Consider the following 16,653-nt stretch of genomic DNA (forward strand, 5'->3'; position numbering starts at 1 on the left):
TCTGTATGAGATCTAATCTCAATTCGCAGGATGCTTTTTTGCTTACTCCAAAAACCCTGGTTCAAAATCTGATGTATTTCTCTTAGGGTTTCTCCTCATTTCTTCTTAATTAAGAAAACCTCCTAATTAGGAGCTATCCCAATCCAAATCAGTATTTGGATAGGGGATTATCTTAATCCTATCTGTAGATTAAGTTAGTTTACTCCTGATCTTATCAGGAGGTTACCAGATTCAAATATGATTTGAATTTGGTCTTCCAGAGTGGATGAGGTTAAATGCCCAATCCTTTTACTAACATTAATCTCAGATTCGCCCCATAGATGGGTGATCATATCAGCCCAGCTCGTAATGGGCTTTTGGCTCATTAAGTGTTCAGTGTTTAACTTGTTTCCAATCTGCTACCCAGTTGGGCTTTTTTGTATGGCGTGGGACCTAAGCATTGATCTACACACCAGCCACATGGGTTCGGCCCAGCCTTTATTATAAGGCCTAGCCAAATTCACTAAAAAGCTCAGTGAACCCCTAAGCCCATCACATGGACCCTATGGGCCCAACACTTACATTAAGTGGTCCCTGGGCCAAACCATCTTATAAAAACCCAGGGACTATGGGCAGGTGCAAGATTAGCCCATCAGGTATTATTCTAAATGGTCTTACACTTAACCTCTCAGCCCTTAATGATCAAGCACTGCCCGACAAGAGAGGACCTCTCTCTCGGCTGCAAGGAACAGTGCCGCACTCTCTACTCACATGGATCCCAAGAATTAAAACCATTTGCAAACTTTTTGAAACCGTACATATACAATATATATATATATATATATATATATATATATATATATATATATATATATATATATATATATATATATATATATATTGCAAAACAAAATTCCAACGATTGAAATCAACTGCCGCCAGTTTGGTTTCCATCAGAGAGAGTGCATTCCCGATCATTACCATTGTCCGACAAAGGGGTTGATCCTGTCACTATGATCACTCACTTAGATGAATTCTCAGACTGCCCCAACATGCTCAAGTTTTGACCCCCGCTAAGAATCTCACTGATTGACATATCAAAGACAGCCCGATCCGAGACCTAGTGAAGTGTCATAATCGAGTCTAGGGGTCAGGTGTAACTTTCCAGTTTTGCCCATCTGTCTCCAAGGTCCAGGGCAATACTGGAATCTCACTGATCTCATACTACATGTGCCTTGGGTCTTACCCTGGTAGCCGAGACAAGCCATCTCAACACTTGGTGGCACACCAGTATCAGCCTTGGCAGGATAAATCTCCCCAGACTTATCCAATGGCTATGAACATTTAAAACTAACACGAGTCTCTATAAGTGTCTAATTTTTGGGTCTTACACAGAATTATACCAAACAACATGAATCAAACATGCACTTTAGTTATTTACACTAAATGTGAAAAGTACATCAAATTGGATTGAAGCTAAGGGCATACAAAACTGTCTAACACTACCCACTATGATACACTCCCATTTCCTTCAAGATATCAAAAGCCCAACTTTGAGAAATTTGATAGAATAAATGGGTCTCCCCATGAACATTTGGCCCATTTCTATTCTGCGTGTGGTGAATCAACAATGTCCAATACTTTATTAATAAGGCAATTTGTGCAGTCTTTTAAACTAGCAACTTTTACTTGGTATACACAATTAGCACCAGGATCAATTCACATGGGATGATATGCAATGTGCTTTCTAAGCACAATTTGTGAGTTCCAAGTGGAAATTATCAATTACAGACTTGGCTGAAATGAAACAGAGGCCAAATGAAAGTGTAAATGAATTCATTACACGTTGGATAAACATGAATCTTTAGTGTGTTGAGCATTTAAAGGAAACTTCAGCAATACAAATGTGTGCTAACAATCTCTCGCCAGAGATTGCTACCTTTGTAGGTACAACAGAACTACAATCATTTTATGCATTGGTCTCGAAAGCCAGCAATGTGGAAAGACAAATTGCTAGGCAAAAGATTGTGACAAGCAAGCCTAATCCTCCTTCAGAAACTAAAAAGGATGGCAAAAATCCTATAGGCAAAGGAGAGGCCATGGCCACCTTTGTTAATGTTAAAAAGAAGGATAAGACTAAAGGAAAGGATATTCATAAGCCCATGACTTTGCAAGAAATAAGGGAAAAGAAATATTCCTTTGAAAATGAAGATGTACAAGGGATTTTTTATGACCTTGTGGCAGCAAATGCTATTAAATTGCTAGATCCAAAGCAACCATGTGATGTCAACAAGACAAAGGACCCAAAGTATTGTCATTATCATAGGATAGTCAGTCATCCCATAAAAGATTGTTTTGTCCTTAAGGACATTATCCAATCAATGATAGACAAAGGGGAGATTGAATTAGTTGAACCTCCTACGAAAGAGACTACTGCAACTACTAATAGTATATCTCTTATAGAAGAAAATGCTCCAACTATCCCTTCTTTATATGAATTAATGGTGTAGCCAAGCATGTTATGTTTTAATGACTCCTCTGCTTCAGAGAATGAAGAAGGTTGGTAGACAATTGTTAACAAAAAGCCAAAAGGGGTAGTTAAACCCTTAAGAATAGAAAAATTTGCCTCTCCAGGTATTACTTTCAAGAGACGTAAAGTCCCCAAGAAGAATAAGAAAAGAAGGTCCAAAAAGAAGCCTCAAATAATTTTTGAGGATGAATATGAACAACCCCAAAGGTTCTCTGTTACTCTAAAGGAATATACACCAAAAGAAATACTTGATGAAGGCCTTGGTGAAGTGAAAATGGTCTCAACAACATCATGTCATATGACATATTTTCAAGAAGAAGATGTGTCTACAATGCATAATGAGGTGGACCAAATCACCTTACAATATAATCGACGCCGTCTTCCTTCTACACAAGAACCTTTTTCAAATAAGAAGGCAATTGGAAAGGTTGATAACTCTACTACACAAGTAGAGATTGAAGAAAAGGAGGATAGGGAGTTTGTTACAGAAAATTGGACAAATAACTCGCAATTAGAAATACCAATTCAAGTTCGTCCTATACGCGAAGCTAGAATGCGTGTCAAGTATGACGTTCTTGCTCACTTGAAGCAAATTCTGGCTTAGTTAAGTGTTTATGATGCATTGCAGCTTTCTCTAGATTTAAGAATGGCCTTGGTTCAAGCATTATTAGATCCTAAGCAGTTCAAAGATGAAGTGAATCAAGTGGAAGCATGACCAAGTTACCCTATGAAGATTTGCAGCTTGGAATGAAGTATCATAACTATCCCTTATATGTGTCAGGCATAGTGGGTAATACATGTTAAACAGTTGTATGCCCCTAGCTCCAATTATATTATGACATTTACTGTAAATGAATAAAGTACATATTTGATTCATGTTTCTGTGGTGTATTTCTGCGTAATACCCTTAAATTGAACACTTATGAGACTCCTGTTAGTTTAGAATGTTCACAGCAGTTGGATAAGTTTGGGGAGATTTATTCTTCCAAGGCTGACACTGGTGTGCTGCCAAATGTTGGGGTGGCTTGTCTCAACCACCAAGGTGAGACCCAAGACACATCCAGTGTAGGATTACTTGAATCTTTGAACCGAACCAGATTTCCAGTATTGCCCTGTACCTTGGAGATTGATGGGCAAAACTGAAAAGTTACACCTGACCCCTAGACTCGATTATGATACTGCACTAGGTGTCGAATTGGGTTGTCTTTGATATGTCAATCAATGAGATACTTAGCGGGAGTCAAAACTTGGGTATGATGGGACAGTCCAAGAATTCATCTGAGTGGGTGATCATAGTGACAGGATCAGTCCCTTTTTCAGACAAAGGTAATGATCAGGGATGCACTCTCTCTGATGGAAACCAAGACTACCGACAGCCGATTTCAATCGTTGAAATTTTGTTTTGCAAAATATATTTATATACTAATATACATATCTATATATATATATGTATTACGGTTTCTAAACGTTTGCAAAAAGGTTTTAATTCCCGGGATCCATGTGAGTAGAGAGTGCAGCATTGTTCCTTGCAGTCGAGGGAGAGGTCCTCTCATGTCGGGCAGTGTTTGATCATTATGGGCTGAGAGGTTAAGTGTAAGGCCTTTGAGGGTTATATCTGATGGGCTAATCTTGCATCTACAGTCCCTAGGTGTTATAAGGTGGTTTGGCCCAGGGACCACTTAGTTAAGTGTTGGGCCCATAAAGTCCATGTGATGGGCTCAGGGGGTTCATTGGGCTTTCTAGTGAATTCGGCTAGGCCTTGTAACAAAGGCTGGGCCAGACCCTTGTGACTGATGTGTAGGTCAATGCTTGGGTTCCACGCCATACAAGGAAGCCCAACTGGGCAGTAGTTTGGAAGGCTAAGTGAGCACATATACTTATTGGGCCTAAAGCCCATTTCGATGTGGGCTGATTTGATCAGTTAAATAAAGGGTGGATCTAGGATTAAATCAGCAAATTGGATAAGGTATTTCCCCTATCCACTCAGAGAGCCCAAGATCTAAATAAGATTTAGATCTGGAAACCTCCTAATAAGATTAGGAAAGGGCTGATATAATCTGTAGATAAGATAAGAGTTTATGCTTATCACTTAAAGGGAATTCAGATCCAAATATGATTTGGATCAACAACTCCTAATAGGATTAGGAGCTGATCCCTTTAAGGTTATAAAAGGAGAAGGGGGCTGCAACCTTTAACACACATTCTCACCATTAGAGAAAGATTACAGAAGAGAGAAAATAGCTTCTAGTGAGATTGTGCTGATTTCTCCCTACCGCCTCCTTCTTGCCGCCGCCACCATTATTAGTGCATCTCCATGACAACAGGAGTGATCAAGAAACGTTCTTGATATCAGTTCTTTGTGAAAGGACTGATTGGAAGTCGTGCTCATGTGCCGTCCAAGTGATTCTTGCAAAGGATTTGGTTCTTTGGAAGAACGCTGCTGATTCTGCTCCGTCCTACACTGCACCATCTTCTGTGGGAGTAGTCTTTGGTTCCTTCCTTGAGCGTGAACACCTCAATTGGGAGATATTGTTTCTCTGTATCAGGTATATCCCTCCCCTATTGTTTTTGTTCAGATCTAGTTCGGTTCTTGGTTCAAGATTTGATCCTTGAAAAATATGATTTTTCTAAAATAGGGAATGCGATTCCCAATAGGAAGGAGAGAAATTTTTTAATTTTGCCCATTCTATTCCACAAGATTCGGGCATCCATACGATGGATCTCTCATCCCTTCAATACACCCATTAATCGAATACTCCTCAATTGTGGATCTACAGTAAATCTTCTACCCTTGAAGACACTATTGGCTATGAGTATGACACCTCGCCAACTATCTCCTTCATATCTAACTATTCAAGGATTTAATCAAGAAGGACAAAAGGTAATTGGCACTATTGCCTTAAAAGTTGAAACTGATGAATTGTATTCAGATGCCCTATTTCATGTTATTGATGCAGACACCTACAATGTCCTCCTAAGACGTCATTGGTTGCATATATATGGACTAATCTCATCAACACTGCATCAATGTTTTAAATTCAACAAAGATGGAGAAATAAAGAAGGTTATTATTGACTCAAACCCATTCCAAGGAGAAGAGGTGCATTATGCAGATGCCAAATTTTACAAGACTATTGATCTATCGTTGACTTCTCCAAAGAAATGAATCATGAGAGGTAAAGTGAATAGGGAGCACAAACCTTCAATGCATGAGGGTCCATGAAAGACCCCAAAAATCAAGATTGCTAGGATCACATCTGAAGAGCCAAAGTTGCCATTTGACTTTAAACCTAAAATTGTTTTTAGGTACACTCCTAAGAGTCAAAGAAGCCAAGGGTAGAAAGCCTCACACCACTGCAGGATTCTATGACAACATTAATGACCAACTACACATGTCCATTGAGGAGGATTGATCAATCAATCCCACAAACCCAATTAATAGTATCAACTTCCCTTTGAAATAGGAAAGGGAAAAATAAGAGGATTGTTCTCTACAAGTTTAAGCCCTTGCCATTTATGGCTATGAATAGGGACAACAGCAATCCTATTTGCAGTGATGCAGCATCAATTTTAGAGGTTTCAATACTCATAGATCATGAAAAGGCTATTTTTAGTCAAGAGGAAATAAAGCCTCGAGTCTCCATGTTCAAACGACTTGGAGACTTAAAAGATGTTGAGCATGAAAAAAAAAAGAGTTTCTGTTTTCAACAGACTCATATTACCATCCCAAAGGATTGGAAAAAATAGCAAGAAAATTGTAGAAAAGAAGTGACAACCTAACATTACCATTAAGAAGTTGGAGGATGGTGGAGAATTCAAAGTAGAAGTCAACTACGTCTCCACCAAAGAACCTCAATCTGCAGATTCAGGAGGACAAGGTACGAATCTTATTGAAAATTCTACTACTCAAGTAGAAGTAGAAGATACAAACCTTGATTATGATAAATTTGAATAGATGGAATCTTCAAAGGAGGAGGAAACTCAATCTATTGAAGTTCTTCCTAAAGGTGAAAGTCTTGAAGAAATCAAGGAAGCTCAACTGGCACCACAAAAGCTTAAAAATGGAGGCCAAGCAACTGTAGATGAGCTTCAAGAAATCAACCTTGGAACTATTGAAGACTCCAAGCCCATTTTTGTTAGTGCTCTTCTCACCAAGAAAGAGTTGGTGAGAAGTTCAACGCTGCTTTAGACCTGAGCTTATTGTACAGATTGAATCTATGGTTGACAAGTTAATAAGAATTGGTTTTATTAGAGAAGTTAAATACCCTACATGGCTTGCTAATATTGTGCTTGGTAAACAAAAAAATGGACAAGTCCAAATTTGCATAGGTTTTATAGATCTTAATGATGCATGTCCAAAAGATGAATTTCCACTACCTATTACAGAATTGCTAGTAGATGCTACTACAGGGTTTGAAGCATTGTCCTTCATGGATGGCTTTTCAGGTTATAACCAAATTAAGATGGCTCTAGAAGATGAAGAGCTAACTTCTTTTCAAACTCTAAAAGGGATATTTTTGCTATACAGTTATGCCCTTTGGCTTGAAAAATGCTGGAGCTACTTACCAACGAGCCATGACAATTATATTCAATGATATTCTTTACAACACTGTGGAATGTTATGTTGATGATCTAGTGGTGAAGACTAGAAAAAGAGAACATCATCTAGATGATCTAAGAAGGGTTTTCAATAGACTCCAGAAACATCAACTTAAAATGAACCCCTTGAAATGTGCATTTGGGGTAACTTCAGGAAAATTCCTTGGATTCATTGTGCAACATCGAGGAATTGAAATCAATCTTGAAAAAATTAAAGCAACCATAGAAATTCCTCCTCCTCAAAATTTACAAGAATTGCAAGGTTTACAAGGAAGGCTATCATATATAAGAAGGTCCATCTCCAATTTATTTGGGAGATGTCAGGCATTTTCAAGGCAAATGAGGAAAAATACACCCTTTCAATGGGATGACACATGCCAAAATGCTTTCCAAGGCATTAAAGATTATCTACTAAAACCTCTTGTGCTAGTCGTGCCTATAAAGGGAAAGCCTTTAATTTTATACATTTTAGCCTCACAAAACTTTTTAGGGGCATTATTGGCTCAAAATAACGATGAGGGGAAGGAAAATGCACTATACTATTTGAGTAGAACTCAATTACTCCCCAATTGAAAAGGTGTGCTTAGCATTAGTGTTTTCTATTCAAAAATTAAGACATTATTTTCTTGCATGCCCAATCTCATTAATCTCAAAGGTCTGTCCCTTAAAATATTTACTTTCTCGACCGGTTTTAACAGGAAGACTAGCCATATGGTCTCTCATCCTTTCAAAATTTGAGATCAAATATACTCCTTCAAAAGCAATCAAAGGGCAAGCAATACCTGACTTTCTAGCAGCTCATCCCGTACCTGATAATATATAGTTATCAGAAGATCTCCTAGATGAGAAGGTTTTGTATGTAGAGGTAACAAAGCCTTGGCAACTTTACTTTGATGGAGCTTCTTCAAAACAAGGGACAGGGATAGGAATTGTATTTGTCACACCTTTAGGGGAGTTGATTCTTTATTCATTCTCCCTAACATCATTATGCTCAAATCATATTGTTGAGTATGAGGCAATTATTATTGGGTTGGAAATTGCATGGGAGATGAACATTGAACACTTACAAGTGTATGGAAATTCTCAACTGGTTGTTAACCAGTTAGATGAATTGTATGGGGTTAAACATTTGAATTTAATCCCTTATTTCAAAAAGGCCAAAGAACTTGTGACTCAATTCACCAATATCTCTATTGGTTATATAACAAGCTCGGAGAATGACAAAGCAGATGCATTAGCCAAGTTGGCCGCATCACTCATTTTGCTAGAAGAAAAAGAACTACAAATCACTATTGGTAAGAGATGTATCCTTCCATCTCCACATGAAAGAGATAAAGAAGTGGAATTTGTGAACTTCGTCACAATACAATTAGGAGAAACTACAAACTGGAGGGCACTCATAATCAATTATTTACAGTATGGGATTATTCCAATAGACCCCCAAAAAGAGCACTAATGTATGATGCCAACCTGTTCACTTCAGGTATATAAATGGCACTCTATATAGAAAATCCATAGGCGAAATTCTCCTCAAGTGCTTTTCTAAAGATGAAACTTTGCAAGCTCTCTACGAAGTACATGCAGAAGATTGCAATGTACATCAAGATGTCCCTAAGATGGTAGGAAACTTAGAAGAGTTGGGCTATTACTGAACCACTATTATATTGGACATTATCCACATCCTGAGGAATTGTGTCACTTGTCAAAGGCGAAGGAACTCATTACAAGAAATTGCATATGTGAACAAGGTCATAATTTATCAAATTGGGGAAGATACAGATTGGAGGCAACCTATCATTGAATATTTACAACATGGAAGGTTGCTTATTGACCCAAAGAAAAGGGTTGGCATACGACGATGAGCCCCTCACTCTACATATTTCGGGGATACCCTATATAGAGGATCCTTTGAAGGAATCCTGCAAAGGTGTTTATTTGATGAAGAGGCGAAAAAATGCTTTATATGAAGTTCATTCTAGCACATGAGGAGCCCATCAAGCTAGGCCAAAATTAGCAAGGCAATTAAAGAGGCTAGGTTATTATTGGCCTACCATGGTTCGAGATGCAATAAAATTCACATCCTCCTATAAAGTATGCCAATTACATGGAGATTACATACATCAACCACCAATGCCTCTTCATCCTACTACTCTATCATGGCCATTTGAAACTTGGGGATTAGATGTGATTGGTCCTTTTAAAACACCATCTTCTAAGTTACATTCATATATTTTGGCTGCCACGGATTACTTTTCCAAGTGGGTAGAGGCAATTCCATAAAAAGAAGTTAGGGCAATAGATGTTGCCAACTTCATTCAAAACCATATCATATACAGATATGGAATTCTCTCCAAAATTATATCGGATAATGCCTCGCACTTTAAGTACAAGGCCATGATAAAGTTAGCTGAGAAATATAAATTCCAGCATGCCAAATCTACAGCTTATAACCCTTCATCAAATGGACAAGTAGAAGCTTTCAACAAAGTTCTTTGCAAAATACTTAAGAAGATGGTGTCGAAGAATAAAAGAGATTGGCATGAACACCTCCCTGAAGCACTTTGGGCATATCGAACAACAGTGCAGACAACCACAAAATGCACACCTTATAGTTTGGTATTTTGGGGTAGAAGTTGTTCTTCCTCTAGAAATTCAATTGCCCTCTTTAAGGATTGCAACACAACTCATACATTCAAAAGAAAATGTAAAGATAAGGCTTGCTGAACTTAAATCTCTTGATGAGAAGAGACTCATAGCTCAACAAAGACTTGAAGTCTACCAAGTCCAAGTTGCAAGCGCCTTTAATAAAATGGTGAGATATCAGTCATTTGCAGTGGGAAATTTAGTGCTAACTGTTAGAAGACCTATCATAATCACAAGGAAGACTTCAGGAAAATTTGAACCCAAATGGGAGGGTCCATACATCACCACCAAAGTTTTCCAAAAGGGGCGTAAGAGTTATCCAATTCTGAATGCCAAATTAGATATCCTTGTGTGAATGGAAAATTCCTTAAGCATTTTTATGCATAATTAGCCCACTGATGCCTCTTATGTGGTTAAACTGATGAGAGAAAAACCCACCAATTACTCTTATGTGATTAAACTGATGAGTAAAACCACCAATTGCTCTTACATGGCTAAAATGAGGAGTAAAATCACCATGTCCACATGTGGCTAAACTGCTTGGACAAACCACCATATCCATATGTGGCTAAATTACTTGGACAAACCACCAATGGTATCAGTATGTGGTAAAACTATTAAAATGTCCCACTAATCGCTCTCATGTAGTTAAACTGTTGGAGCGGCACATGAACTACGTTGGCTTGATCCCTAAATGGGTACAAAATTAATATAAAACATATATTCGATTGAATATCATTGTTATTATAAATTTTTCTAAAGAATGTATGAATAAATCAATACATTTCAAATATCTTTAAAGAGTTGGTGCCTTTGCTCATATAAGCTAAGTAAATTCTCATAATTACCCACACGAGCCTCGTGGGCTTCCATTTGTTCCTCTCCAGCTTCCAACTTGCAAGCCTTCAATTGAACTTCTTGCTCTTTACATTCCGTGAGTTCACAATCAAGAGCAAATTCATGGCTTTCAAGGTCTCATCTTTCTGTTGTTTTTCAACACGCTGATGTTTTAGATTAGTGACATGGCATTCAACTTCCTTCAGCTTAGCAAACAAATCAATCATTCTTGAAGCTATCTCATAACAGTTCACAACCATGTCAGCATGCTTCTCATGAATAGAATTGATGCAGTCAATACATTTTCTATAACGAGAAACAACTTCTCCATATTTGAGTTTGTCTATGCCTGAGACTTGCAATTTCAGCCTGTCGGGAGCGAAGGTTTTAGCTATAGATAAAACTTTAGTCACAACATGACAGAATCTCTCCACCTTCATCTGAAGATCAGGTGCTAGAGTCACCATTGGTTGAAGTACAGAAAGGTTGTTATGGATCTCCTTACCCTTAAGGATCAATTCCTTGGGGGTTGTTGCGTACAATTTCCAAAATTTCTTGGAAGCTATGATTCACAAATTCCATCATACGAGACACCATGTTCCTAGGAAAGGTAGCAACAAGAGTACCAATACAGTCCCCATTACTTTTTGAGATGGATAAATTATCATCAACATGCAAAATACTTCTAGCCTCGACATTTTTCTCATTACCTTCTAAAGAAGGTAACTCATCATGGATACATGAGGCTTCTCACATATGGCTAGTTTCAAATTCAATATTCTCCCCATTATCTCCTAAAGAAGGTAATATATATTTGTCATGTGAAACATCTACCTTTTGATTACTTTCAGCTTCAGTGCACATTACCTTCTGATAGAGGTAGCATATTAAAACATGGAGGAACATCCTCAGAAGTATCATCAACCAAAATCACATCCTGCATGGGAGAGGGGTTCTCTAGGGACTGTGGAAATTGTTCTCCGTCTTCCTCTAATATAGGTGCAAGCATGCTAAGAAGGTCTTGACCTTCAAAGGCATTCTCTCCCTAAAAGAGAGAGAGAGAGAGAGAGAGAAAGAGAGAAATGAGACCTAGAGTAAGTGGATGAACATGTGTGAATCTAAAATAATAATAATAATAATAAGCTTACCCTTGGAAAATCATCAAGAAAATTCTCCAAGTCAAGATGATCTTCCTCTATTTCATCAGTTGAAGGATGTGAATACCGAGCTCGCTTAAAATAAATGTTGTAATCTTCTTCTGATTGATCTAATGCTCTCTTAGAGTTATAACCCTCTCTAGACCGAATGTTGGAACTTGAAGTAATCTCCTTAGAAGTGGTAGTTCCCTCAATAAGGTGAGTGGAAACATCATTTAAAGGACCAAGGACAACTTGATTACGCAATTGGGGAGATTTCTTCTTCGAACCAATAACATCAATTATGTGTTGCACTGAATGCTTAAAATATATGTGTGAGTTTCGATTCCACCATCTTGCCTATGAAAAGGTAATGCAAACTTGGCAATTCCTTTTTGGTGCAACAAAGTTGATACCAAAACCCTCCGCAAGGATATTCACCCAAGCCTGTGCTAAGTCGTTAAGCGATCAACCGGTCTACTACTGCAAAGGTTAACCGGTTACAGGGAATAGCCTAGTCATAACCAAGAAGACGAGCAAACCTATTTGGGTAATAAGCGGGAGTGTATGCAAATCAAAAACTCAAGAGCTTTTCCCCCCAAATTCTTATCATTGAGTTTAGTATCCTCATTCAACCCATTATCAGTTAAGCAAAGATGAAAATTGTTCGCTTGATGAAAAAATTCCCGAGCAAATCGACTACTCATTGAATGAGTACCCATAGAGTTTGTAGCGAGACATGTATGGGTAAGAACGTGGGTACTCCCTACTGGGGCACTGTCTAACAAGGTTTGGGAAAAATTCTCCCAACCAAGCAATTACATAATGGATGGGAAAGTGAACCTTATCATTGCTTGGGCCCGTAGGACAAGTGGCTGCTATGTTTAAAGCATGGTAAATATAACCTAAAATAGTTGGAGCAAGAGAGACCCTTCTGCCCAAAGCCATAATTGAGGCCATATAGAAAGTTTCAGGCCTTACAACTCCCTCTATGGGAAGAACAAATCTGCTCAACCATAAGGATAAAAAAGCTACCAAATCACACTCTTTGGAAGCTTTCAAAGGTAGAAGAGCTTTCTTCTTTGGAGGTGGTTTCTTCTTTCCATCTTTTTTCGAAGAAGAGTTAATAATACCATACACCATTTTTCCCCTATAGAAGTGCTCTACCCAATGGGTATAGGAACTATCATTCGTCTCATGATGCTCACAAAGTTGGGCATATATCTGTAAAAGTTCTGTGATACGGGAGAATAATGTAATCCCCTTTCTGAATCCAATTCCCAGAGAGCACTATTTTGTGGAATAAACTCTTCATATGGTATGCCAAGAATAGGTAAACCACACACAATCTTCATATCCCACAATGAAATTCCCAATTCTCCAAATGGTGTATGCATAGTGTTGGTTGCAAGACTCCATAACTCACAAAAGGCACGCCATACCTCTGAAGTTTGGTAATATGAATATCTAGAAACACCAACTGCACCATATATGTTTGCTGCCAACAATACTTTTTCATGCTCTTAGAATGATTTTTGTCCATTCCTTCAGTAGGGGCAAAAATTGAGCATAACCCCTAAATTGGAAATTATTCCATCGAATTCCTTGCTTCTACATGTGATAAAAAGTAGGACCTTTGCTTTCATCCAGTGGTACATTCATCACAGCACTGGAACTAGTGTCAACCTTCTCCAATAGTACTATATCTAAAGAATTACCACTAGAAGTGGATACTTCAAGTTTACTAGAAACAGATCTCTAAAGGAGCACTAGCTTGAGGCGTCCACGTCTATAAAGTCTTTTCTTGGGAAGATGACATAAACCTCTTACAAGAAACAGATCTCACCAAAATAGACCCAATATTCCCTTCATTTCCTTGTTCATCTAGTGCTCTTTCGTAGAAAATAGGGGTGACTTCAAGTACATCTGCCATCTGAATAATTTCATGAAAGCAAGATAATGTTAATGGTGAGATCTGATTAAGTATATTTTGATTTAGAGTCTTTAACTTTGCCATTTACCCTGAGGCTAATCTTTATAGGTTCTACATGATGATCTACACTTAGAGATCATCAGAACTTGTAATTGATTTTAATCGTTTTAACCTTTGATGGGTTCTATGTGATGATCTATGCCTAGAGATCATCAAAACCTATACTTGATTTTTAGCATTTTAACTCTTGATAGGTTCTATAGGATGATCTACACTTAGAGATCATCATAACATGTATTTGATTTTAATCATTTTAATCTTTGATGGGTCTTATGTGATGATCTACGCCTGGAGATCATCAGAACCTGTACTTGATTTTTAGCATTTTAACTCTTGATAAGTTCTATATGATGATCTACACTTAGAGATCATCAGAACCTGAATTTCAATTAATCTTTGAGAATCATTCATCCTGATTTTTTATGTTGGTTCTATATGATGATCTACACCTGGAGATCATCGGAACCATTAATCCCTAATCATCTATACCTTGATTATTATATGGGTTTTTAATTCTCAATGATATCATCAAAACCATTAAATTATTTTTTATCTTATTTCTTATCTGATTTTCATTTTTTATCTGTGATCTACCTGGAAATCACTAAGTGTCTTAAGCTTGGAGATCACTAAATATCTTGGGCTAAAATAGTTTTACCCTAATATTTTAGGGCAACCCTGAACATTCTTAGGGAGAATGGGAATGTTTGTAAAACAGCCCAAAGTCCAATGTTAAAGATCAAGTTAAGCCTCTTTCATTAGTGATTAAAAAAAGATCACAATTCTAAACTCCAGGATTAGGGGAATATCAGAACTGAAATCCTTTCAAATAGAACCATATTAAGTGATCTAAAGGGTCAGCCTTTTTGTTGTTGACAAAAGTCAAAGTAAAAAAAAAAAAGAAAAGAGGCATAATCATATTCAGCCCTTTTCCTGTTAACAACAGTTAAAAAAAAAACAATCATATTCAGCCTTTTTTGTAACAGTGGTAAAAAAAAAAAAAACAGACCAAATCCTAGTTAATAGCTTTAGGATTCAGTATTTTTCTATTGACAGAAGTCAAAGAAAAAGATAAAATCTTGTTTAATGATTTCAGGGTTCAGTCCAAAAACAAGTTGAAATAAAAAAAGGCAATCCTATTTAATGATTCAAGGATTCAGTAGTAATAAAAAAAAAAAAAAAAGAAAGAGATGTTATTTGTTTGTTTTAACCAAAATTTAATAGCATACCTAAGATCTGGAAAAGACAGAGTTGTTGAAGGTGCAACAGCTCTTTGAGAAATAATGTCCCCCTCTCTTTTTGAAACCTATACGTGAAAGAGATTGACTCAATAAGGCTGAGTCTCTCTTTTTCTTTGCTAAGTCTCTCCTTTTCTTTTCTCTCTTTTGATGGAGTTAATGAGATAAAGAAGTTGGAAATGTGCTAGCTCTTATGTTTATCTAAACAGAAGTCCTAATCATACTATGACTTTTGTTTACTTAACTAATGGACAACTGGCCATTTTTTTTAATTTTTGGGCTTTCTTTTAAGCCCATAAAGACAAGTGTAAAGTATGGGACCGCACTTTAAATAATGGTCCATACTTAACTTATTTAAAAGCTTTTAAAGTCCGTTTACATTAAAAGCTTGTAGGCCCATTAATACATAGCTTGGGCCAACTTCAAGTTTAAAACATGGGGCCACACTTTATGTGCCCATATTCACAAGTTTCTTAAGCCCATATAAAAGTTCTTTGGATCCATTAGATAATGGGCCACACTTAAGTTATGTGGACCATTAATAATAAAAGAAAGCCTAACAATATATGGGTAGGCCTTTTTCTTTTACAATTTTTAGCCCACTGGAGGTTTTTTTTTTCAACTTTAAGTCTTAATCAAGTCCGATTCACAAAAATCTGCCCCAGTCAATTAAAAATGGCTTGAGCATTGCAATCTCAAGCTACTTTTTTTGAGCTCACAGTGCTCAATGGAGCATTATTAAGTCTTTAAATTTGTTGGACTGGGAGCAGGTTATTAAGATACTCCCAATCACAGCTTAAAAATAATAATAATAAAGAAGAGAAAATGGCTTTCTTATAAGCCCAATCAGTCTTATTGGTAGGTCGAAACATTTTAATAAAGAAAGGGGCCTGCAGTCTAGTTTAGTGAATAATAGGCCCCTAAGTTATTTGGACTTATTTATAATGCAATGGGCATTTAATGGGCCTGTAATAGAGCCCATTTAGTGGAACAACATACCCTAGAAGAATAAATCCATTTTAATTAATTTCTTGTGAGGTATCCCACTTATTTATGAGGGGATGCCACTTGTCCTATTCTAACAAGAGGACTATTTTCCTTCTTTAACAACTTGAAATGGGGGGACACATGTCACCCTAGGGGAGATAGTTATCTTTCCCCCTCTAACCACTTTAAGTTGGGGGACACATGTCACCCTAAAAAGAAGGATTTGTTTTTCCTCCTCTAACCACTTAAAATGGGAGGGGGACACATGTTACCCTAGAAAGGAGTTATTTTCTCTCCTCTAACCACTTGAAGTGGGGGGACACTTGTCACTTTAGAAAGGAAAAGCTTTACTTTCCCTTCTTAACCCATTTTAAGTGGGGTGACACTTCACAACCTAAGAAAAGAGGAGTTGAGAGTTACTTAACTACCTCCCTCCTCTATATAAACCCCTTTCCTACAAGGATAAAGAGCTAATGCTTTTTTTGTTGGTTATTACTAATTGATTTGCAGGATTTCTAGCATTAAGAAACAAGTGGGAAGAGTAAAGAGAAGAAGATTGGTGTGAAGAAAATAAAAGAAAAAGGAAGAAAAAGGTGAGGGATCTTGTGTTCTTCCTATACCTCTTCAATATGATACTCCTTGTGCTTCTCACATGAGATAGAAGCCCATATTCTATCAGTTCCTCTCATTCCTTTCTTTCTTCCTTTTATT

This window comes from Nelumbo lutea, chromosome 2 (genome assembly GCF_056320005.1).
Source record: "Nelumbo lutea isolate HS-2025 chromosome 2, American lotus-T2T, whole genome shotgun sequence".
Lineage (NCBI taxonomy): Eukaryota > Viridiplantae > Streptophyta > Magnoliopsida > Proteales > Nelumbonaceae > Nelumbo > Nelumbo lutea.